The following is a 27,317-nucleotide window of genomic DNA, read 5'->3' as shown; positions in this document are numbered from 1 at the left end:
AGGAGGATATGTTTACTGTTCTCAGTGAGGATGATGATGTTGTAAGGACTGAAGAGAGGGATAGGAAGGTCGATGCCCTTGCTGAGAAAATCCGTGCCATGGAGTGTCAGAACTCTTTGGGATTTGATGTAACCAACATGGGATTGGTTGACGGGATGAGGATCCCTTACAAATTCAAGGCGCCATCCTTTGACAAATACAATGGCACTTCTTGTCCTCGCACTCATGTGCAGGCTTACTATAGAAAAATCTCCGCATACAGTGACGATGAGAAGATGTGGATATACTTTTTCCAGGACAGCTTGTCTGGAGCGTCCTTGGACTGGTACATGGACCTGAGGAGAGAATCCATTAGAAGCTGGAGGGATTTGGGTGAAGCCTTCTTGAGGCAGTATAAGCACAACATGGATATGGCTCCGAGCCGAACCCAGCTGCAGAGCTTGTGTCAGAAGTCTGGCGAAAGTTTTAAGGAGTATGCCCAGAGGTGGCGTGAGATAGCGGCAAGAGTGCAACCTCCGATGTTGGAGCGAGAGCTGACCGATATGTTTATAGGAACATTGCAGGGGGTGTTCATGGACCGTATGGGAAGTTGCCCGTTCGGTAGCTTTTCCGATGTGGTTATCTGTGGAGAGACGACTGAGAGTCTCATCAAAGCAGGGAAGATTCAAGATTCTGGTTCCTCATCTTCCAGCTCAAAAAAGCCATTTGCTGGGGCACCCCGAAGGAGAGAGGGTGAGACTAATGTTGTGCACCATCGGAGGAATATGAACAGAGGACAGTATCGTTAGGTTGCTGTTGTGACTATTCCAGCACCCCAACCTCAATCTTAACAACAACATCCCAGACAACAACAACAACAACAACAACGCCCATTTCAGCCGAGACAGAGAATTCCGGATCGTCGCTTCGACCCGTTGCCCATGACCTATGCTGAATTGCTACCCGAACTGCTCAGGTTGGGGTTTGTTAAGCTTCGCACCATGGCTCCATTGACAAAGATACCTGCTGGGTATGATGCCAATGTCCGTTGCGACTTTCATTCCGGTGCACCGGGGCATCATATTGAGAATTGTAGGGCTTTTCATCATAAGGTCCAGGATTTGATTGATGCTAAGACAATCAACTTCGCTCCTGTTCCGAATGTGGTGAATAATCCTATGCCTCAGCATGGTGGGCCTAGGGTAAATAACGTGGAAGATGGGGAAGCTGTGGATCTGTTGGCCAATATTGACGATGTTCAGACTTCGCTGTGTATGGTAAAGGAACGTCTGTTGAAAGGGGGGGGTGTTCCCGGGCTGTGGTAAGGGTTGTTCAGATTGTGCTAATCAAGGGAATGGTTGTGAAAAATTGAGAAGAGGTATCCAGGATTTGATGGATGATGGTTGCCTGCAGTTTAGTCAGGCTGTGAAAGATCGTGGGGTGGTATCAACTGTTACCATCTATTTTAAACCGTCTGAGGGTCCTGGACGTGCTCCGAGAACTATCAGTGCACCAGTAACTATTGGTACCCCTGTGACTATATCTGCAACGGTAACGGTTGGTACTCCTGTCACCATTGTTGCTTCCGGTGGAAGACCTGTTGAGAATAGTAGGGCGGTTTCGTGGAAGTATGACAATGCTTTCCGCAACAACAGAAGGTCAGAAAGTCAGATCAGACCAGTGAATCAGGCTCCAGTGACAATTGGTTTGCCAAGAAGAGCTCCTGTAACTGTTGGTCCGACTGTGGACAATGTAGGAGGACCTGGGGGTTTTACAAGGAGTGGTCGTCTGTTTGCACCACAGACTCTGAGAGATAATAATGCTGAGGCTCTTGCTAAGGCAAAAGGTAAACAAGCTGTGGTTGAAGAAGGACCTGTGCAGAAGGAGGCGCTTGAGGGGTCTTTTGAGAAAGATGTGGAGGAGTTCATGAAGATCATTAAGAAGAGTGATTATAAGATTGTGGACCAGTTGAATCAAACTCCGTCCAAAATCTCTATCATTTCTCTGTTGTTGTGTTCTGAGGCACACCGTAATGCCTTGCTGAAGATGTTGAATCTGGCTTACGTGCCTCAGGAGATTTCTGTCAACCAGTTGGAGGGTGTTATTGCGAATGTGAGCACGCGACATGGTTTGGGGTTCACAGACCTGGATCTGACACCTGAAGGTCGTAATCATAACAAAGCCCTGCATATCACCATGGAGTGTAAAGGCGTCGTGCTGTCACATGTGTTGGTCGATACTGGCTCGTCTTTAAATGTGTTGCCTAAGAAGATTTTGAGTAAGATTGATGTTGAAGGGGTTGTTCTCACTCCGAGTGATCTCATCGTCTGTGGTTTTGATGGATCCAAGCGGTCAGTTTTTGGTGAAGTCACATTGCCCGTGAAGATAGGCCCGGAAGTATTTGCTATTATCTTCTATGTGATGGATATTCAACCAGCATATAGTTGTTTATTGGGGCGTCCCTGGATACATGGGGCTGGAGCAGTGTCGTCAACTCTCCATCAGAAGCTGAAATACATATGGAATGGTCAGGTCGTGACTGTGTGTGGCGAGGAGGACATTCTTATGAGTCATCTATCTTCCTTCAAGTATGTGGAGATGGATGGCGAGATTCATGAAACTCTGTGCCAAGCTTTCGAGACCATTGCTATTGAGAAGGTAGCTTTTGTGGAGCAGAAGAAACCAGGTGTCTCAATTGCATCATACAAGCAGGCCTTGGAGGTTGTCAGTTCTGGCAATGCAGAAGGCTGGGGCAAGATGGTTGACCTGCCCATCAAAGAAGACAAATTTGGTATTGGTTATCAGCCTCTTCAGGCAGAGCAGTGTGTTCAGAAAGGGCTGAGTTCCTTCACCAGCGCTGGGTTGATGAATCATGGTGACGTCTTTGCAGCCGGTAGCGAAGATGGTGACAGTGACTATGACGTGGACAACTGGGTGCGCCCGTGTGCTCCAGGGGAGATGGTGAATAATTGGATAGCTGAAGAAATAGTCCAAGTTACTCTTCAGACAGAGTAATTTTCTTTTGTTTTTTCATTTTGCACCAAAACCCTGCGCTTTGCCCGAGGCGTAGTGGTTCATTGTAGGGCCACATCATGTTTTCAATGATTGTCATTAATAAAGGACGTTTTGCAAACAAATTTATGCTCACTGTCTTTCTGTTTTTATTTTCATTTTCCAAACAATAAAAATGGCAATGTTTTTTTGTTTTTGTGACTTTCTTGAACTTTTTTTTAAAACAAAGCATTAAACATCGTTCATGCAGAATCGATCTCGTGGACTCCACTAAAAACAACTCTGTTATGGCTCAGTATGATTTCGATAATCCCATTTACCAAGCTGAAGAGGAGAGTGAAGAAGACTGTGAACTCCCCAAAGAACTTGTCAGATTATTGAAGCAGGAGGAAAGGGTCATCCAATCTCATCAGGAAGAGTTGGAGATTATTAACCTTGGTACTGAGGACGCCAAGAGAGAGATCAAGATCGGGGCTGCTTTGAAGAAAAATGTCAAGAGAGGGCTGATTGAGATGCTGAGAGAATATGTGGAGATATTCGCATGGTCGTATCAAGATATGCCTGGGTTAGATACAGATATTGTGGTGCACAGGCTACCTCTCAGAGAAGATTGTCCTTCGGTAAAGCAGAAGCTTCGCAGAACTAGTCCTGATATGGATGTTAAGATCAAAGAGGAGGTTCAGAAGTAGTTGGATGCGGGTTTTCTGGCAGTTACCAATTATCCCCCGTGGGTGGCCAACATCGTTCCCGTGCCGAAGAAGGATGGTAAAGTCAGGATGTGTGTAGATTACCGGGATCTAAACAGAGCCAATCCGAAAGATGACTTCCCATTACCTCACATTGATGTATTGGTTGATAACACGGCTCAATCCTCGGTTTTCTCTTTCATGGATGGATTTTCTGGCTATAATCAGATCAAGATGGAGCCAGAAGACATGGAAAAGACGACATTCATTACACCTTGGGGCACGTTCTGCTATAAGGTGATGCCATTTGGGCTGAAGAATGCCGGTGCTACTACCAGAGGGCTATGGCGACTCTCTTTCATGACATGATGCACAAAGAGATTGAAGTGTACGTGGATGATATGATTGCGAAGTCTCAGACAGAAGAGGAGCACCTGGTAAACCTACAGAAGTTGTTTGATAGACTGAGAAAGTTCAAACTGAGGCTGAATCCAAACAAGTGTACGTTTGGAGTGAGATCCGGTAAGCTGTTGGGATTCATTGTCAGTGAGAAAGGGATTGAGGTTGATCCAGCGAAAGTGAAAGCTATTCAAGAAATGCCTGAACCGAGAACAGAAAAGCAGGTTCGTGGGTTTTTAGGGAGGTTGAACTACATTGCACGGTTCGTATCTCACCTAACTGCCACGTGTGAACCGATTTTCAAATTGCTAAGAAAAGATCAAACAATCAGGTGGAATGATGATTGTCAAAAAGCTTTTGATAAGATAAAAGAATATTTGCAGAAACCTCTAATCCTTATACCTCCAGTTCCTGGGAGGCCTCTGATAATGTACCTTTCAGTGACTGAGAACTCGATGGGGTGTGTATTGGGACAGCATGACGAGTCTGGTCGAAAAGAGCATGCTATATACTACCTCAACAAAAAGTTTACCGACTATGAAATAAGATATTCGCAGCTCGAGAAAACTTGTTGCGCTTTGGCATGGGCTGCTCGCCGACTGAGACAGTATATGTTGAACCATACTACCTTGTTGATTTCTAAGATGGATCCAGTGAAGTACATCTTTGAGAAGCCGACTCTCACCGGACGTGTGGCTCGTTGGCAGATGATTCTAACTGAGTATGATATCCAGTACACGTCGCAGAAAGCCATCAAGGGTAGTATTCTGTCTGATTACCTTGCCGAGCAACCGATCGATGATTATCAGCCGATGATGTTTGAATTCCCTGATGAAGACATCATGTATCTCAAGATGAAAGATTGTGAAGAGCCTCTTGTCGAGGAAGGACCGGATCCTGATGACAAGTGGACATTGATGTTTGATGGGGCAATTAATGTGAATGGAAACGGTGTGGGGGCAGTACTTATCAATCCTAAAGGTGCGCACTTACCTTTTTCTGCCAGGTTGACTTTTGAGGTAACCAACAACGAAGCTGAGTATGAGGCTTGTATCATGGGGATTGAAGAAGCCATTGATCTAAGGATCAAAACTCTGGACATCTATGGGGATTCCGCTCTAGTGATCAACCAAGTCAATGGAGACTGGAATACTCATCAACCGCATTTGATTCCTTACAGAGATTACACCAGAAGGATCTTGACTTTCTTCAAGACAATGAAGTTGTATCATGTCCCCCGAGATGAAAATCAGATGGCGGATGCCTTGGCTACTTTGTCTTCTATGATCAAAGTCCATTGGCATAATCATGTGCCACACGTTGCTGTGAATCGACTCGAGAGGCCTGCGTATGTGTTTGCAGCCGAGTCTGTTGTTGATGAGAAGCCGTGGTACTATGACATTAAGAATTTCCTGAAAAGCCAGGAGTATCCTGAAGGAGCGTCAAAGAATGACAAGAAGACCCTGAGAAGGCTAGCTGGAAGCTTTTATTTGAATCAGGATGATGTGTTGTACAAGAGGAACTTTGACATGGTTCTGCTCAGATGCGTGGATAGACACGAAGCAGACATGTTAATGCAAGAAGTGCATGAGGGGTCTTTCGGTACCCATGCCGGTGGTCATGCAATGTCCAAAAAATTGTTGAGAGTCGGTTATTACTGGATGACCATGGATTCCGATTGTTTCAAATACGCTCGGAAGTTCCATAAATGTCAGATCTATGCAGATAAGGTGCATGTACCACCAAGCCCTCTGAATGTCATGAATTCGCCTTGGCCATTCGCGATGTGGGGCATCGATATGATTGGGAAGATTGAACCTACTGCTTCTAATGGACATCGCTTCATCCTGGTTGCGATTGATTACTTCACCAAGTGGGTGGAAGTAGCTTCCTATGCTAATGTTACCAAGCAAGTGGTTGCCCGATTCATCAAGAAGGAAATCATCTGTCGTTATGGGGTTCCTGAGAGAATCATCACTGATAATGGTTCGAATCTCAATAACAAGATGATGAAAGAGCTCTGCAGAGATTTTAAGATCGAACATCACAATTCTTCTCCTTACAGACCAAAGATGAATGGTGCTGTAGAGGCGGCAAACAAGAACATCAAGAAGATTGTGCAGAAGATGGTCGTTACGTACAAGGATTGGCATGAGATGTTGCCTTTCGCTTTGCATGGGTACCATACCTCAGTACGTACGTCGACCGGGGAAACCCCTTACTCCCTTGTGTATGGTATGGAAGCAGTCCTACCTGTCGAAGTGGAGATTCCTTCTTTGAGAGTCTTGCTGGATGTCAAGCTAGACGAAGCTGAATGGATTCGGACAAGGTTCAACGAGTTGAGCCTTATCGAAGAGAAGCGGTTAGCAGCTGTGTGCCATGGGCAACTGTATCAGAGAAGGATGAAGAAGGCATTTGATCAGAAAGTGCATCCTCGAAGCTATCAGACAGGTGATTTGGTTTTGAAGAGGATCCTTCCTCCCGGTACAGATAACAGGGGCAAGTGGACTCCGAATTACGAAGGTCCATATGTTGTTAAAAAGGTCTTCTCCGGTGGAGCCTTGATGCTAACAACTATGGATGGTGAAGATTTTCCGTCCCCTGTGAACTTAGACGTAGTCAAAAAATACTTCGCGTAAATTGACCCGCTGGACGAAAAGAATAAAAGAGTCCAGGCAAAAAAGGGCATCCCGGCGAACCACGAAAAAAGAAAAGGTTCGGGCAAAAGTTAGGGATAAAGAATGAAAAATATGTACACCCGGTAAGTCGAAAACCCGCAAGGGCGACTTAGGAAAAAATGGGTATCCCGGTGGATTGAAGACCTGAAAAGGCGATCCAGGCAAAAGAGGGATTAGAGCGAAGACTACAGTCTGAGTTATCTGTACTTCATCGCGCTTCAGTGTCTACCGTCTCGAAGGATATGACCAGTCCAATCGTTCTTCTCAGAAAGCAAGGAATGTGGGGGAAATTGATGATATACGAGTCATAACAGAATTGGAAAATAGTGGATGTCGTGTTCACATTGCCAATAGGATAGTTTATTTCCTTGTTTGGCGCAATTACCTCTTCCTAGGAATTGCTTCCTGGTGTATTTGCCTTTTCAGGCCCATTTCAATCAATAAAAGTTGTTATTCAGTTAAATTGCTCTCTTGTTTTTATTTTACTGTTTTGTTTGCAAAAACGTCCGAATTTTTGATGAACATTGCATATAAAAAAACATGAAGGCTTGACAATAACGTGCAGAAAGATAAAACATTTGAAAATCATTTTGAATGTTGAGTACACTTGGGTGTATCTTGGCCTTACAATCCCCTGGGGCATGTATGTCTTGCTATTTTGCAGGTTTTTATCTTTGATTGTTGGTTGAAGCAGATAAGTCGCAGTTTGTTCAAAGGTGTTTCAGCGCTGTCCAGTAGTGTGAGAAGTTGGGTTGTCCAAGTCAGGTTCAGAACTGGTCTCCCCAGCGAGTCTAAGATCAGTGTTGCCTCGGCAGTCAGGCCTGAAGTTGATTGCAATCCCCAGCAGGGTTGAGGACGTCTGTATCCCCAGCAGGGTTGGAAGGCTATCTTTTCCCCAGCGAGTCTGAGGACTGCTAGTTCCCCAGTGAGCCTGAAGATTGTTATTTCCCCAGCGGAGGTGTCTGTGGGTAGTTTGTTCCTCAGCAACCAGGTCTGAAGTGTTGTAATCCCCAGCGGGTTGAAGAGTGTCCCTAGCAGGGTTGAGAGTGTTTTTCCCTAGCAAGTCTGAAGGTGGTTGTTTCCCCATCAGAGGTTTGCATCAGTTGTTTCCCCCGACGGAGTCCCCGAGTGGATCAGTTTCAGTGGAGGCCGTCTCCAGTAAGAACTATCCTTTCCCCAACGTAGTGTTATTCCCCAGCATGGTTGGAAGGTCGGTGTTTCCCCAACAGATGACTCCCCAGTTGGGTTGATTCCTCTGCCGTCCCCAGAGTGTCAGATCAGCGAGTATCCGTAGCAGAGTTGTTGCGTCTCCCCATAGAGTTGGAAGACCGAATCAGAATTGTGTGCTCAGCAAAGTGATCACTTGCTCTCCTAGCAGGGGTTTTCCTTCATTTGCATCTTGCATATAGTAATCATTTGCATTTGCATCCTCAAATCGCGTAGCATTTCCATTCGGTATGGAGCATTACACCATAGAAAAACTCAAACATATGCATACATGCGTTAAACCGGATTGGATCTTATCCCCAGCAGAGGCGGATCATTGTTCAACATCTGTACGGCACATTTGCTACAGTGGCTCCTGGCAGCATTCAGAATCGATAATCCCCAGAGAGGTTTATTTCCTCACTCGTCCGTGAAAGGAAAACTTGATTCTCCCCAGTAAGGTCCCCGACAGGTGTCTGCCTTGTTGTGACACATGTGGATGTCATCCTTGCGATACCAGTAAGTGTCGTGTCGACCCCCGTAAGGTCTGTTTTTTTGGTGTCAGTAAACATCATCTTTCGATGTCGGTAAACATCGAGTCGTTTGTAAACCATCGGTAAATAGTTTTGTTATGTCAAAATCCCCAACAGATTTATTATCTGTGGATGTCAGCCATCGGTAAATGGTGTCGTATCATGAAGGTATTCTTTCGTTGGTGTCGGTAAACACCATTGTTTCGGTGTCGGTAAACATCGAGTTTTTCCCAGTCATCGGTAAATGTCTGGTTGTGATTCTTTTTTTCCCAGTCATCGGTAAATGTCTGGTTGTGATTCCTTTTTCCCCAGTCATCGGTAGATGCCTGGTCGTCCTTTTTTGATGTCGGTAAACATCATCCTTCGATGTCGGTAAACATCGAGTTCCTTCCCAGTCATCGGTAAATGTCTGGTTGTCCTTTCTTGATGTCGGTAAGCATCATCTTTCGATGTCGATGAACGTCGAGTTTTTCCCGGTCATCGGTAAATGTCTGGTCATGAATCTTTTCAAAATCCCCAGTAGAGTCGTCGGTAAACGTCTTGTCTGGTTCCCGTTGTAAATATATTTTTCCTCCCCAGTGGAAGCCGTCATCGGTAAATGACCTTGCTTTCCTGCTTCCCAGCTGCCATCGGTAAATGGTATTGCTGACTTTGATATCGGTAAATATCAAATGTTGCTTTGAAGCTACCATCGGTAAATGGTCTCGCTTCTTTCGATATCGGTAAATATCGAATGCCCAGCTTAGCCGCCATCAGTAAATGGCCCCGCTATCTGTGATCTGTTCCCCAGCCGCCATCGGTAAATGGCATCGTTGACTTTGATATCGGTAAATATCAAATGTTGTTTTGAAGCCACCATCGGTAAATGGTCTCGCTTCCGTCTAATATCGAATTCCCAGTAGCCGCCATCGGTAAATGGCCTCGCTTTCTTCATCTCCCGCAGAGTGCAAATTCCAGGTTCTTTTGGTATTCAATCCCTGTTTACCTTGAAGGTCTGACAGTCGTTGCTCTTATTCGTTCAGGTTCTCAATTGATTGAATATGGGTAGTTGTAGCACCTCAAATTTGCACCCCCTACTCATGCATTCATTTCATTTGTTAGGTCATTAACATTGCATAAGTACATTGCATCTCATCAACTAGAACTGGCATCAAGAGGATTCATATGTGCAAGAGACCAAGGTTTTTCTTGAGTTGAAGGCCATATGATCATTCTAGAGAGCTTATGTGAACCCAAGGTTCATTTTGGAGTAACTTGACCAAGTGTTAGAGGCTCAAAAGTCATCAGTACATGTCCAAGTCATTTGAGGCCCATGAAAGTCAACTGCAAGTCAACTGAGGGCTAGGAGGTGGAGAATTGGTTTGAGACATTTCATTCATGTCCAAAAGAGGTGTATTCACCATGTCAAACTCATACCTTGAAGATTTTGAAGCCAGATAAAAAGTTTCCCAAAATGGAAAGTGACCTGTAATTTCAAGTTTCCAGAAATGGCAAGTTTTTGGATCAAATTTAACTTGACTTTCCAACATCAAAGAAGCTTCAAATGAATTTTTGTCAAACATGAAAGTTGAAGATCTTTCTCTCCCATTTCCAAAAAGTCCAAGATCATGAGCATCTGATGAATGGTTAAGGAGATATGATCAAATCATTGCCAAGTGTGCATGGAACTTCAAAATGCCATAACTTTTGATCTAAAACTCCAATTTGAGTTCCTCTTTTTGCATATTTCTTCTCATGACATGTATTTTCCAAATCATTCATCACATTGCATGAAATTTCATCACATGACCATTGGCTCATTCATGCTCATTTTGGAGGGAAAATCATGAATTTGAATTTGGTGCATCATATGAGCTTTTTAACCATTCCAACATGTTCATAAGATGATTTTAAGTGAAATTGCATGGTGCATGTGTACTGTTCACGTGGGATTGTCATGCATGGGGTGAAAAATCAATTTTGGCATAACACCTCTTTTCTCACTAAAATTCCATTAACCATGCTTAATTGTCATTAGAAAATGGATTAACACATGGTATAAATAGTAAATCCTAACAGAATTTTCAGATTCTTCACCATTTTCTAGATCTAAATTCAAGTTCCCTCCAAAATTTCTCCAATTTGAAACTTCAATTTCTTCCACATAAGCCTTTGATTTTCTTCCATATTCTTGTTCTCTGATCTTCATTTAGTGTAGATCAAGCTTTGGTTTGGAAGATTCGAGCAGAAATCAAGCATAGCAAGCTCATGAAGGTGAAGATGGAAATTGTTATTTGAGCTAGATATAAGCCTCTCCAAGCCTCAATTTCTTCATAAAGCTTCATAACAGTGATAGAGGAGTGGATTTGAATCGTGCCAGGCCTTGAAACTACTGATTCCAGAAACTGTTCTTCAAGAGGTAGGTTTTTCGAAGCTCTTAATTCTCCAATCTTTTGCCATGATAGTGTAGATCTCCTCTTGCTGGTTAATCTGATGAAAATTTCATGTGATTTGGTGGATTATTGGCTGAGTTATATGGAATTGAAAGTTTGAATGTCATAATGTTTTTGCTCGATTCTTTTAATCCATGGCTTGTTTTGCTTAAATGAGGATTGATTTGTAATGTACGTGGAAGGAGCTTTCTGTTGATGTAATTTTTAGTGGATTCTGGAAAAAAAATGTACGACGTTACTGTTCCTCCACCGTCTTCATGAAGAAGACGGTGGTTTCCACCGTAGACCGCCGCACCTATACAGGCTAGGGTTAGTCTGGTTCGTTCATGAGAAAAACACTGTAGAAGCGCCCGTTACCAAAGCCTTGCGAGTTCGATTCCTTCTTGTTGCGCTTATTTGTTTTAATTTGTTTTGACTAAGCGCTTGCGTGTGCATCCGTTGGCAAATCCATTGGCTGTTGTTCTTTGACCGTGTCCATGCTAGCATTGACTGTGATGTGGTTAGCCACATCAGATTAATGATACGGTGCGTTTTGGACGCGCCTTGCCCCTCGCTTCGAATCCACGTGATGCCATTTCCCATTTTATTCAATTCTTTTCATTATTTTTCATGTTTTGCAATGTTTATTTCATTTTATGCATGCTCATTCAAAAAATCCTTAAAAATAGCTTGATGATCCAATTAATTCCAGATTTTTTTCTACATGATCATATGAATGTCTTCTATTTTTTGATGTGGATTTCTGGAATTGTGCCTGGTTGGAATTTTAATTGTGTTAGACTAATTGAACATGTATGCTTTTGTGACATGCCTCATTCAAATTGTTGTGAAATGCTCAATAACGATCCAATTGCCATGAAATTTTGTGTGCTGATTCCCAACATGATACATGACTTGTGAGATTTGGTTTGGCATTTTTAGCATTTTCCATTTCTGTTTTATGCATGTGATTGTATAGTGTGACAATGTGTGTCACACAATTTGATGTTGATCTTATTCATTTTCATTGCCTTGCCAATTGAGCTCTGTTGATTCTAATTTTTGGCATGATGATTGTGTTGGACATATTGTATGCACATAAAAAGTTTCATGATTATTGGATGTGTTTCTGATTTAATGTGCATTTTCTCTTCTTGATGCTCAAGTGTGACCACCATTGTGTGCCTTTGCCCTAGTTTGATTGATTGATGGCTTTGCTTAATGCTTTTGACTTGGTCCTTTTTAGGACATGTTCATGATAGATTAAATGTGCTACATGTTGAATATTGGTTGTTGCTGTTTTGAATTTTTGCCCTACCTTTGACCCTAGCCTTGGTGCTAGTGGTTTGTACTCATCTTTTGAGCTTTGTATTTCAGGTTCAAGCTTCTAATCCTAATTATTGGTGTAATCTCACTTCATGAGATGCAAAATTCTTTGTCCACTAATCCTTTGTGTTGTAGGTTCATGGAGTGTGGTGGAATCACTTGAATTCTTGAGTCATAAAGCTTGACTTGTGTGCATATTGAGTTGTAACACTGTTGACTGTTGATTGTTTGTCTGAACATAGTATTGATTGCTTTGACCTTCTTACAGGTACCTTAGTTGCTTTAAGTTCATTATTTGAACTTTGCTTTGCTTGTGGTTGGCATACCACTTTAGGTAATGACCTCTAACTTCATGTAGTCTGGAAGACCTGCTATCTTTGGCAGGCACCTGTCTGAAGCCCTCCTTAAGAAGCAATGTTTGTGGTTGTTTATGTTTGTGCCTTGTACTTCAAGACCTCCTAAGTGAAGAGGCAATTGGCAGATAGAAGGGATGTGCAATCCATCCCCTGTTATTCAGTTGAGTCTTTCATCTTGCTCGCACTACGTGCTAATGCATTTGAATAAACACCCAAGATCCTTGTATATAGAGTCAGTCAAGTGGAGTAGAGTCCCACATTTTGGACTCCCACACCTTCATTGATTCAAGCTCTCCCAGGCCAGGGATAAGAGCTATGAGGTCTCACCCTTATTACCTTTTCATCTGCTCACCCTAACGGTCAATGTCAGTGGTTAAGAGCTTCATCAGACACCCTTCTAGTACTGGCTTGTTTGTCGAGGTTGATATGACCCCTTGACTAAAGCCCAACCTTGTATGAGCCAATTGTTTGCATATAGTGTGTGATACATGTTCACCTGTTTGCTTATTTGCTGTTTAGGCTGACTTGCTACCTGTGCGAGTTAGGTTTGGATTAGAGACCTCACCTTAGGGATCGTATGCATGACAACTTCTAGGCTCGAGTCGTAGTCTCCCTAGTAGTTCGTTGTCTCCCTAGTCTCTGGTTAGGACAGAAGTTTTTTCCCTGTTAAGGGGAACTACGTCGCCCTGATCCTCATACCAGATGAGGTACGTAGGCAGGAGATTGAGCTGATCTCTCCGGGCAACCTTTTGCTTTTCACCCTTTTTTTCTTTTTCCACCCTGTTGTGTGCGTGTTTGGAGTCTGATGTAAGTCCAGCGATTGGCATTTGGTTTCCTGTTCGTGTGTTCGGAGTCTGATGTAAGTCTAGCGATTGGCATTCGGTTTCCCGTTGGTTTGTTTGTGTGGAGTTGGATGTAAGATCAGCGATTGGCATTCTGTTTCCTGTTGTGTGTTTTCTTTGACGTCTCAGCGTCTCGTTTCAGTGTCTTTGTTGGGCGTGCGTTAGCCGAGCTACGAGTGCTCTGATTCTTACTCTGGTTAGAGAAGATACGTATGCATAGGATGCAACATCCTAGCGAGCATGTTTCCCATTTCCCCGAACTACGTCGACTCTGATGTTTGTGTCTGATAAACTACGTAGGCCCAGGATGCGACGTCCTGCCGAGTCCTCTTCTTCCGTCTTTCATTTGTGTTTCATCCCAGCTTGTGCAGTGTTTTTGAGCAGTTATTTAGCAACCTTATCCTATTCTTTTGAGCGTGGATCCCGTCGAGTACGATGGATGCGTAGGGGTGCTAATACCTTCCCATCGCATAACCGACTCCCGATCCTTGCATCTCTGGTCGTAAGACCATTCCTTTTCAGGTTTACTTCGAGCGTTTCCTTTCCCTCTTTTGGGATAAATAACGCACGGTGGCGGCTCTGTGTCTTTTTCCCGCCGGTTTTTCGCGTAATGTGACACTACCTCACACTTGCCAATTTGCAAAAACACCTTACATCTCTCTAATTTTCAATTAACCATTGCCTAATCTTGATTATAGCATCATTAACACATGGTATATAAGTGAAATGTTAATCACAATTGAGGAAAATAACAGAATTTGGATCAAAATTTCATTTCCCTCTCAATTTTCTCTCTCTCTTCAATTTTCAAATTTCTTCATACAATTCCACAAAATTCTTGCATAATCGTGTTTATCATGCATCATTGATGAAGAATCATCATCTGGTTTGAAGAATTCAGTGCAGATTCGAGCTACACAAGAACATGAACATGAACATGGAAGCTTCAAATTAAGCTGGATTCAAGGTGTTTCAAGTGCTAATTCGTGCATCAAGCTTCAAGTTGAGGTTGAGGAAGAAGATCTGGAAGTTTTGAGGCCTTGAGGACACGAATTTGAACACTGCAAGTTCCAAGTAAGTGAAATTCGATCTTCACCATTTGTTGTTTCATGTACATGATTAGATAGATCGTGCTTTGCTGAGAATTCTGATATAATTAGATCTTGATTTGGTTAAGTAATGAGCCTGTTATGTTGAATTCAAGTTTTGATGTTCATAATGTTTTCCTTTGATCTGCTCGATTCACGGAGTTTTAGGCTAGATGATTATGATATCTGTGATCCTCGTTGCGAGACGGTTCGAACCATATATAGTTTGTCCAAATCTGGAAATTTTGTTCATGTTGCTCCGCCTGTACCATCGGAGAAGACGGCTGAAACCGCCGTCCTCCGCCGTCTGCAACTGTTCCATTGGCCTATGGTTTATGCAGCAAAACGCTGCGTTTTGGTGAGCGCTTATGACCTTGCGCGCCTCAGTTTGATACTTGGCCTTGTGCTTTGTGAATTTATTTGGATTTTCGCTTTGAACCTAGCGTGCATCAGTTCGATTCTCACCCTATGCGTTTTTGTGAATTTTATTTCATTTCATTTCCTGCCTTTAGTGCATGAGTTCGATCCTTCCCTAATGCATGTTTATGGATTTTATTTGATATGCTCATGAACCTTGGACGCATGGGTTCGAATCTGGCATTATGCACTTTCTGATTTTCATTCACATTTCATTTTCCACATGATTTCATTTTATTTCATTTTGTTCATTCAAATTTCAAAAAATCATAAAAAATAGAAAACATGTCTAAATTGATCCAAACTTTTTTTCACATTCTTGTTTTAATCCCTAGATTTTTATAGCATTTATCTCATGATTTTTGTGCTTCTGGATTTTTAATTGTGATTGTTTGTTTGAACATGATGCCATATTGATATGTTGCATTCATTTGTTTGTGAAATGCTCATGGTTTATCCAATTGATGTGAAATTTGACATGCTTGTTCCTAACATGTGATGTGAATTTTTGGCTTTGGTTTGCCATTTTTATCATTTGATATCACTGTTTTGGACACATGAACATATGGGGTGACAATTTGTGTCACATATTTGTTGTTGCATTTGTGCATTTTCATTTACATATCATTTGAACTCTTCTGGACCTAATTTTTTGCATGATGTTCATTCTTAACATGTTGAGCTTGTATAAAAAATTTCATGATCATTGGATGCTTTTCTGTTTTGATTTGGATTTTCTATCTTTGATGTCCAATTTTGATCACATTGCTTGCCTTTGCTTTACCTTGATCATTTGATGGCTTTGCCTTATGATTTGGTTTTGGTCCTTTTGAGGACTCTTTCTTGTTTGATTGAATGTGCTTCATGTGAAACATTGACTTCTGTTTTGGTCATTTGACTTGCCTTTGACCCTAGTCTTTGTACTAGTGGTTTGTACTCACTAATTGAGCTTTATGTTTCAGGTTTGAGCATTTAGCTTTGATGATTGGTGTGGCCTCATTATTTGAGATGCCATTTGCTTTGATCACTAACTCTTGTTGTGTTGTAGGTCCATTGATGTGATGAACTCATTTGAGTGCTTGCACTTGTGACTTGCATTGTGTACATATTGGAAAGTTCCACTGTTGTCTGTTTGATTTTCTGAATACACTATTAACTGTTTGGCTTTTGTACAGGTACATTAGTCGCTTTTATCTCTTGCTTGAGCTTTGCTTTGATTTGTGGTTGATACACCACTGAGGTAGTTTAGCCTTCTTACTCCATGTAGTCTGGAAGTCCTGTCACCTTTTTGGCAGACATTTGGCTGAAGTCCTCCTTATGAGGCCATGCTTGTGATTATTTACACTTGTGCTAAAGACCTCTAAATGAGGCATGTTACTTGATAAGTCCTCCTAAGTGAAGAGGCAATTGACAAATAGAAGGGATTAGCAATCAATCCCCTGTTATTCAGTGAGTCGTTCATTATGCTCGCACTACGTGCTGATGCTCTTGAACAAACACCCAAGATCTTGTTAGAGTCTGTCAAGTGGAATAGGGTCCCTCATTCTGGATCCCCACACTTTCTTTTGTCATAAGCTCACCCAGGCCAGGGTTAAGAGCATGAGGTCACATCCTCATTTCTCCATTTGATCAACTTCACCCTAACTCTCAATGTTAGTGGTTAAGAGCTCACAGATTACCATCACAGTTTGGCTTGTTTGTCGAGGTTGATATGACCCCTCTTGACTAAAGCCCACCTATTTGGTTGAGCCTCTTGTTTGTATATAGAGTGTGATGCATTGTTTGTTTGATTGCTTTGCATGTGTTTGCTTTTGCTCACTTGTCTGTTTTGAGGAGTTAGATGTAAGTCCATCTATTGGCATTCTGTTTCCTGTTTGTGTTGAGGAGTTAGATATAAGTCCATCTATTGGCATTATGTTTCCTGTTTTGTTTTGTGGAGTTGGATGTAAGTCCATCTATTGGCATTCTGTTTCCTGTTTGTTTTGTGGAGTTAGATGTAAGTCCATTGATTGGCATTCTGTTTCCAGTTTTGTTGTTAGGAGTTGGATGTAAGTCCATTGATTGGCATTCTATTTCCTCTTTCTGTGGTTCTCTTATGAGACTTGCTTATTGCTTTTACCTTGTGTTGCCTGATTCCAAAGGAACTTACTTGGATCATCTCTATGATCTTGAGAAAGGAACTCCTATTGTGGCTTTATCCTTATCCCCCACCTCTTGCATGCTAACCTTGATCCATATTTTCATCCTTAACCTAATCCAAAACCAAAAACTTTTGTGCAAACATTTTCACTTGTTTTCAACATTAGAAACCTAGGCTTTAGGCCTTTGATTTTCAAACTTTCTTTTCATAATACTCATTCTGAATTGAATCTTTAAGTCAACTTTGACCATTTTTGTACATACTTCTAATTGGTTAATGCAACCCACTCAAATGTGTTTCTTTGTGGTCCAATGTCCACTTCCTAATCAAATTTTTCATAACCTTTAGCTATTAGGTTTGAGTTATCTTTGTGGTAGATATAATACTCACCTATGTCCTTAGTGATGGACAATAAGTCTTCCATGCTTATTATAGTGCATAATCCCTCACTAGCATGTCGAAGCTATCCTCACATGGTGGACTTGTGGTTTTTCAGGTCGAGTTTTCTCCCTTTGATAACAAAAGACCTTAGGGCTTTTGGATTAATCAATCCACTCACTTGTTTTGAAATTTTTTACCCGAACTACGGGGTTTTGATCCTTATCTTTCATGAAAAGGTACGTAGGCAATGGGTTCATCCATCCAAACACAAAAATGTAAATAAACTTGTACATTCTTCTCTCGTCTCTTCAATCATGTTTGCATAAAATAATTTCATAAACAATAACCTTTGCAACAAGCTGTGAAAAGGGCTCCCTAGGAGTACCTAGGATGCATTGGGTGCCTAACACCTTCCCTTTGCATAACCAACCCCCTTACCCAGATCTCTGACCCCCTTTTACTAGTTTTGTTTGTAAAACTTTATAGGTTTTTGTTCTCTTTCTAACCATTCCTTTGGATAAATAGAAGTGCGGTGGCGACTCGACTTTGTATGATTTACCTTGGATTTAGTTAATATCTCTAATGGTAACGAATACACCGCTACATTAATCTTGAAGGCTAAACCCATAGTTTGTTTTACAATCTCCGTTCAAATTGGATAATTGGGATAATCCTATTTGGTCACTATTGAGTGAATCGATAATTGGGAAAATATTTGTAAATTACTGTAACAACTAATAATTTTTACTAAAATATAAACTTTTTATGATTTGATGATAAGTTTTATGAACTGAATAATTTTTCTAGAAAAATAAAATTATAATTTGGTCGATTAGTGATTCGACCTATGTTCAAATGGGATAATCTCATTTTGTCAATCTTTGCCCTTTTTGATGGTTTTGTTAAACGTAATCTCTTTTTCATAAAAAAAAACTTAATCGATAAATTTTTCTGTAAAAACTCTAAAATTAATCTTTTGGTGAAAATCATATTTTTTGCGAATTTGTCATTGAGAACTATATGATGTAAGAATTCAACCTTGGGAGGCGGAAACTTGAAAACTTTGAGGTAGAAAGGCTGGTTGCACGTATCGAAAGAAAAGTCGCGCTTCAGATTTGTTCAGCAGAATTTTGCGCAAGTTTGGCGTCCGATGTCAGTATAACTCAATAATGGTCATTTGATCATTCAAAATGATTTCTCAAACAAAGAGAAATTCAAATAATTCTCTAAAGAGAATCCAAAAATTATACTCCCTCTGTTTCTTTTTAAGTGTCATTTAAATGTTCCTTTTTAATTGTCACTTGCAAAATTCAAAATAGTATTAACTGAACTTTTGTCAAAATTACCCCTATGTAATTATTACAAGGAGAAAAAGTAAAATAAATGTAATAAATAATTAAGGGTATTATAAGTAAAATGAAAATTATTGATTGAAAAGTAATAATAGTGATAATTTTTCAACTCAAACCAGGAGAAATTAACACAATTCTCTAAAGAGAATTCAAGAAAATACTCGAAAAATTCAATAAATAAAAAGAAAATAGGAGAAGTTGGCGATTCGAAAATTCGAAAGATGCAGAGTTATGAGAGTGAGGAAGGAAAAACTCAAAATAAGTTTTTGGTATATTTTGCAATCAAATAAGGAACTTACTTATATAATGAAGTGAGGAATAAAATATATTTCACTTAAACAATGTGGGACTAAGAATTTTTTTCAACTAACACATAATATGAGACGTGACGTAAGGAACTTTTTCAAATTCATCTTCTTATATTTAAATATTAACATAATATTTCAACAATGTCGCTACTTTTTAACAAAAACAAATCAAAAAATAAATCCAATCATAACACAAAATAAAGGAAGTCTAATAAATTACTTGGATAATTATATGAAGATTCACATGGTGTTAATATTGAAGATTAACTATAAAGGTTTATTCATCTATGTTTCTCATAAAATAAAGGTTACAATTGACTGACTATATAAGTTATTAGACCTAAGAAATAGTAACAAACTAACTAACATAAGAGATAAAAGGGGAAAAGAAATAATAGGCTAAATAATAGCCTATAAAAGTGGTTATGATAAACCTTATCTCTAATACTACCCCTCAAATTGGAGAGTGAGGATTATGAACTCCTAACTTGGATAAGAAGTCATGAAAAATCTTAGCTCCTAAAGATTTGGTGAATATGTCAGCTTGTTGGTGCTGAGTTAAAACATGAGCTGTAACGATGGTGCCTGATTCGATATGATCTCTGATGAAGTGGAAATCGACTTCAATGTGTTTAGTTCTTTCGTGGAAGACAGGATTGTCCACTAAGGGAATGGTTGCTTGATTATCACGGTATAATGGAGTAGAATATATGCAAGGGACTTGAAGAACATTCAGTAAGTTGTGAAGCCAAAAAATTTCACTTGTAGCATGTGTCATGGCTCTATATTCAGCTTCACTAGAGGAGCGAGAGATGGTCACTTGTTTCTTTGTTTTCCATGAAATATGGGCGTTTCTAAGTTTCATCAAATATCCTGATGTAGATTTTTATGTTATGGGACATGATGCCCAATCCGAATCACAAAAGGTAACCAGTTGGAGGTCATTGTTTTTAGGTAAGACGATGCCTTGACATGGGGAGGATATAAGGTATCGAAAGACTCTCATGGTTGCGTCCCAGTGATCTTGGAAGAGTGCTTGCATGAACTGGATCAACACATGGACAACATATTTTAATTTTGGCCTTGTGATTCTGAGGTAAATTAGGTGACCAGTGAGTCGTCTATATTTTAACGGATCAAAGTATGGTGGTCCATTAGCCAAGGCAAGTTTGTGATTCGCCTCCATGGGGAATGGGGAAGGATTGTAACCAAGCATGCCACATTCAGTGAGAATATCAAGTGTATATTTTCGTTGATAGATAAATAAGCCTTTTTGGTCGTATGCTAGTTTGATACCGTGGAAGTACTTAAGTTTTCCAGGATATTTCATATGAAAACATTGACTCAAGTATTACTTAAATTTAGAAGAAGCTCCTTCACGGTTTCCAGCAATGATCAAGTCATCAACGTAAACAAAGACAACAATGAAAATGGATGGTTTGGTGTACGTGATAAGGTCATGATCAACATGGCTCTCCTGGAAACCATAGTCAATCAAAGCTTTTGATAATTTGGAATACCAGTTTCGAGAGGCTTGGTGTAACCCGTACAATGACTTCTTCAATCGGCACACCATGTTAGGATATGTAGTTTTGTAGCCTTGTGGAGGTTTCATATAGACATCTTCATCTAAATCGCCATGAAGGAAAGCATTGCTAACTTCCATTTGATGAATGATCCATTATTTGGTGGCTACAACAGTTAGTAAGCATCGAACGGTTGTCATTTTTGCAACAGGTGCAAAGGTTTCATGCAAGTCCTCTCCTTCAGTTTGAGTAAATCCTTTTGCAACCAAACAAGCTTTATGCTTCTCAATTTCTCTTGTGGTTTTGTGCTTAATCTTGTACACCCATCGATAGTCTATTAACTTTTTGTCAGGTGGAAGGTGGTTAGTTCCCATGTTTGATTGTTTGCCAATGCTTGAATTTCTTGAGCCATGCCATCTCTCCACACTTGCAGTTCACTTGCCTGAGTGTATGATGTAGCTTCTTCAGTGTTACTAATTGCTGCAAGATAAGCTTTGTGATTCTGGGAGAAGTTGTCATAGTGGACAAAATCTGAAATAGGATATTTGATATTGGGATGTACATTGTTGCAATGGAAGTCTTTGAGGTGTTGTGGTGGTTTTCGTATTCTTGATGGTGTAAGACCCCAATTTTGTCCCTAAGATCCCTCATGGCATCATATCATATCATTGCATTGCCTCAAGGATCATTGGACACCTTGCTTCATTCCCTGTGGGTGGGATCCCTTTGAGAGTGGTTCTTGATCACCAAGCATGACTTGCATTTGTATATCATTGCTTTTCTTTTAATCACTAACCAAAATGTACAAAAATATGTCATTAACCTTTGTTACTTGCAGCTTAAGCAATCAACAGTCAAGGCAATTCAAGTGAATCTTGTGTGCAAGAGATGAAGTCTCCATTGAGTTATGGATCATGTGATCATTTCATTGAGCTTATTTGAGCTATAGGTTCATTTTGGAACCAAGTCCCCAAGTGGTTGAGGCTCAGATTCATCAGAACAATTTCAGGTCATCTAAGGGCCAATGCAGTCAATTGAAAAGTCAACTGTGGATTTTAAGTGTGGAAATTGAGTGTCTTCATCCCATTCATGTTCAAATCATTCTTATTCATCATTTCAAAGATCAAGGTTGAAGAATTTGAGGTCAAGTCAAAAGTTTCCAAAAATGGAAAGTGACCTATAATTTCAACTTTCCAAAAATGGCAAGTTTTTGATCCAACTTCAACTCAACTTTACATCATCAAAGAAGCTTAAAATGAAATTTTGTCCAACATGAAAGTTGAATATCTCTTTCTCCCATTTTCAAAAAGTCCAAGATCATGAGCATCTGATGAATGGTTGAGGAGATATGATCCAATCATTGCCAAGTGTGCATGGAACTTCAAATGGCCATATCTTTTGAACCAAAGCTCCAAATTGAGTGGCTCCTTTTGCAATATTCTTCTCTTGACCTCTAATTTCCAAATCATGCATCACATTACATAAAATCTCATCATATGATCACTTGCTATTCCATGCTTTTTTTGGAGGGAAATTGCAAAATTCAAAAATGGTGCATTGTATGGATTTTCTACCATTGCCAATGTGTTTAAAAGATCATTTTAAGTGACTTTGATGAAGGGAGTGGTACTGTTCACGTGTAATTAGTACATGCACCATGCAATTTTGATTTTTTGCAAAACACTTCATTTTCATTAACCAAATTAAACATGGATTAGCAAGGTGATTAGGAAAGGATATAAATACTCTAATCATAACAGAATTGGAGGAGGTTAATCACAATTCACATTTCTAGATCCAAAATTCTCTCTCACCTCCAAAATTTTCTTCAAATCTAAATTCAAAATTCTTGAACATAACACCTTGTTTTTGTTAAAGATTCATGATCAGTGAGTTGATTATAGGGTGAATCAAGTGTTGGTTTGTTGAATTCTTGCAAGAATTGTGCATAGCAAGCTCATGAAGTTGAAAATGGAAATTCAAGATTAAGCTAGATCTACACGTGTTCAAGCTTTATTTTCTTCATCAAACATCATCACAAGCACTCTGGACTGGATTTGGATCAATACAAGCTGTAGATCGTGCATTTCCAAGATTCTGTTCTTCAAGAGGTCAATTTTCGATCCTCTTAATTTTGAAATTCATTGCTATACTCTGGTAGATCTTGCTTTCTTGGTGATTCTGGTAGAAAAATCGTGTGAATCGGTGCATTATTGAGCAAGTTATGAGTGATTAAAGTTTTGCATCCAAAAATGATTTTGCTCGATTCTCTTTGTTCTTGATGATTTGTGTTTAGATGTTAGTTGATCTATGCTCACCATTGAAAATGCTGCATAATGATGTATTTGTTTTTGAATTCTGGACAAATCTGGAAATTTCTGGAATTTGGTGATGAACATCCATCATCTTCATCATGAAGAAGATGAAGATGCATGCATTGTGACAGTTTCTAGAAAAATTGCGTCGGTTTTGGCAAATAGCGTCGGTTTGAACCGTCCAAATCTACGCAGGCTAGGGTTCATTGTGAAGCGGCGTCGTTTCATGCTGTGGCGTGCATTTCATTTCAAAACGCAACATGCTTCGATCCCTGCCGAGCGCAATTATTCAAATGTTTTCTCCATTTTCACCTTTCCCTCCTATTTTCCATATATGCTTCACATGTTTGAATTTCATTTTTTATTCAACTTGTAAAATCCATAACAAATTGAAAAATGCACCAAATCACTCCCAATTTTTTGCAAAATGATCCTTGTTTTGTATAGTTTTTTATGATGATGAATTTGGAAGTTGTGCATGGCTGGAATTTTATTTGTGCTAGGTTGATTGAACATATGTGCATTTGTGACCTTGCCTTGTTCATCTTATTATAAAATGCTTGATTTTAATCCAATGGACTTGAAGTTTTACATGCTGATTCTAGACATGTTAATGGATGTTTTAGGCTTGGTTTGGTATTTTTCTCATTTGCCATTTCTGTTTTATGCTTGTGTTAACATGGTGTGACAATTTATGTCACACAATTGGTTGTTCAACTTGTACCATTTAATTTCCATGCCAAATGATCTTGGATGCTTCTGATTTTTTGTATGTTGGTCATGTTGAATGTGTTGAATGTTCATGAATTTTTCTAGAATTATTTGAATCATTTCTGTTTTGGTTTGGAATTTTCATTCATGATGATCACATATTGAGCTTTGATTTTGCCTTTGACTCCTTTTGATCATGAAATGCTTTTGATGATTGATCTTGATGTGAGCCTTTTTAGGACATGTTAATATGTGTTTGAAGTTGCATTGTGTTGAATTTCAGCTCCTGTTTTGAATTTTTTCTTCATCTTTGACCCTAGGCTTTGACCTAGTTGTTTGTTGCTTACATGTGAGCTTTGAATTTCAGGTTTAAGCATCCAAGTTCCATGGTTGATGATGCTTCATCATTTGGATGTTGATATTTGCTTTTGATTGTTAGCACTTGCTGTTTTGTAGGGTGATGATAACTCATTTGAGTTTGCCTTATGGCTTATGTGTTATACATTGGGATTGTTTGTTATTGACTTTTGTCTGTTTGTCTGAGTATTGTACTGATTGGTTTAATTGTTTACACAGGTACTTAAGTTGCTTTAAGTTCATTTGAACTTTGCTTTGCTTTTGCTTGTGGTTGGCATACCACTTAGGTATAATCCCTCTTCTTCATGTAGTCTGGAAGACCTGCTGTTGTTGGCAGGCACCTGTCTGAAGCCCTCCTTAAGAGGCCATGTTTTTGTTTGTTTAATTTTGTACCAAGCAGGTAAAGTCCTCTTAAGAGGCAATTGGCAGATAAAAAGGATGTGTAATCCATCCCTTGCTATTCAGTTGTGTCATTCACTTTGCTCACACCATGTGTTGATGCATTGTGAATAAGAACTCAAGATCTTATAGAGTCCATCATTTGTGGAGAAGAGTTCCCTCATTCTGAACTCCCACACTTTCTATTTGTTTAAAGCTCTCCCAGGCCAGGGATAAGAGCTATGAGGCATAACCCTGATCTCCATTTCATCTGCTTCACCCTAACTCTCAATGTTAGGGTTAAGAGCTCAAAACACCCATACAGTATTGGCTTGTTTAAAGCCCAACCTTGATTGAGCCTCTTGATTGTGTATAGTGTGTGCTAACTAATTGCTTGATTGCTTAACTGTGCATCTTTCATGTTTGCTTTTGCATATCTACTTGCATCATTCCATATGCTTGCTTTTTGCTTTTCATAGCATGTTTGTTTATGGGAGGAGTCAGATGTAAGACCATTGATTGGCTATCTGTTTCCTATGATCATTTCTTGTGGAGGTGGACATAAGACCATTGATTGGCGCTCCATTTCCTATTTTTGTCTTATGAGGAGTCAGATGTAAGTCCATAGATTGGTTACCTGTTTCCTTGTTTTGTCTTGTCCATTGAGGAGTCAATTGTAAGTCCATTTATTCGCAGTTGTTTCCTGTGATCTGGAAGGAGTTGGTACTAAGACCATTGATTGACATCCCATTTCCTTGGAGTCGAGTGTAAGACCATTTATTGGCAACTTGTTTCCTTTTGCTTATGGCATTTGTTTGTTTTGCTTTGTGAGACTAGTGTAAGTCCATTGATTGGCATCTGGTATCCATGTTTTGTTTTGTGAGATTGGTGTAAGTCCATTGATTGGCATCTGGTATCCATGTTTTGTTTTGTGAGATTGGTGTAAGTCCATTGATTGGCATCTGGTTTCCATTTATGTTGGCTTTGCCTGATACATTGTTTATCTGTTATTTGTTTTGTTGCCTTTTCCAAAGGAATCACTTGGATCATCTACATATGATCTCAAGAGGTGAACATCTAAGAAGTTTTGCATCCCTTAACCTCCCACCCTTTTTGTTTCTTTAAACCTCCATTTGCATGTTAACTCAAACCAGAAAACTTTGTGCAAACATTTTTCACCTGTTTTCAAACTAGAAACCTAGGCCTTAAGCCTTTGATTTTCAAACTTCATTTTCATAATACTTCTTTTGAATTGAATTCTAATCATACTTTGACTTCATTTTTGTGAATAATCCTAAATGGTTAATTTCACTCATTCAATTGTTTTGTGGCTTTGTCCATTCTTGATAAGTTTTCATACATTAGCCATAGATCTCAATTATCTTAGTGGTTGATGTAAATATCACCTTTTGTCCTTAGTGATTGAATTGTAAGACTTCCTTGCTTATTATAGGGCATGGTCCCTCACTAGCAAGTTGAAGCTTTTCTCACATGGTGGACTTGTGGTTGTATAGGTTGAGTTTTCTCCCATGGATAATGGAAGAACTTAGGCTTTTGTTTAAAATCAATCCACTCTTTTTGGAAATCTTTTAGCCGAACTACGAGGTTTTGATCCTGTAAAGGTACGTAGGCAATGGATCTTTCCATCCAAACACAAAAATAATAAAACTTGTATATTCTTTTTTCATCCTCCCAATCAATGTTTGCACAATAAATATTTTCATAAACAATATCTTTTGCAACAATTTGTGAAAAGGGTTCCCTAGGAGTACCTAGGATGCATTGGGTGTCTAACACCTTCCCTTTGCATAATTACCCCCTTACCCAGATCTCTGACCTTTCATTAGTTTTCTATGTGTAAAACTTCTTAGGTTTTTGTTCGCTTTTTTAGCCATTCCTTTGGATAAATAAAAGTGCGGTGGCGACTCTATCTTTGTATGCTTTGCTTTTGATTTAGTCAATAAATCATAAAGTGACGAATACACCGCTACAGGTGGTAACTCTATTGTAGCACGATTACTGTCCTCGGTATGCTCCCCCTCAGTCGCATCATCCTTATTGGACGAAATTCGGGAAGCTAAAACTGGGTTGGTTGGATTATGATCATCTTGTGCAGGAGTGTTTCTAGGTGATTCTAGTGAGTGATTTGCATGGTCCTGGTGCAAATTGTCAACAGCAGGAGTGCCAGGATTTATCAATGCAGTGTTAAGTTCTTGTGAATTGATAGGAGGGATATCTGTAAGAGATGGAACCGAATCAGTTTTTGGTTCTTCATCACTATAGTATTATGCAGAATTGTGAACAATGTTGGTGGAAGATGGGTTTGGTGCTTGAAGGAAGGGATAAGTATCCTCATAGAAGAAGATGTCTCGTGATATATGGAAAGTATGAGTTTGAAGATTATAAACTTTCCAGCCTTTTTGTCCTTGTGGGTATCCAAGGAATAAACATTTGTCAGCTCGTGGATCAAATTTGTCTAGTGGTTTGGAGACATTCTTCATGTAGCATAAACATACAAAATTGCGTAGATGATCATATTGGGGTGCCTTTTCGAAAATAAAATCATAGGGAGTAAGGCCTTTATTAGAAACAGTAGGGGTACGATTGATTAAGTATGCTGCAGTGAATGCAGTCACCCCAAAAGTGTAGTGGAAGGTTGGCTTGAACACGTAATGCTCGCGCTATGTTCAATATATGTCTATGTTTACGTTCTACGTATCCATTTTGCTGTGGGGTGTAAACACAAGAAGTTTCATGAATTATGACCTCTTGGTGAATGAAATTTAAGAATTTGGAGCTAACAAATTTTGTACCATTGCCGCTGCGGATTTTCTTGATAATTTTATTGAATTGTCACTTGATCAGATTACAGTAAGTAGTCAAGTGATGCAGTGTTTCAGTTTTTGATTTCATTAG

Source organism: Lathyrus oleraceus, chromosome 1, assembly GCF_024323335.1.
Source record: "Lathyrus oleraceus cultivar Zhongwan6 chromosome 1, CAAS_Psat_ZW6_1.0, whole genome shotgun sequence".
NCBI classification, from domain to species: Eukaryota; Viridiplantae; Streptophyta; class Magnoliopsida; order Fabales; family Fabaceae; genus Lathyrus; species Lathyrus oleraceus.
This window is presented reverse-complemented; position numbering follows the sequence as displayed.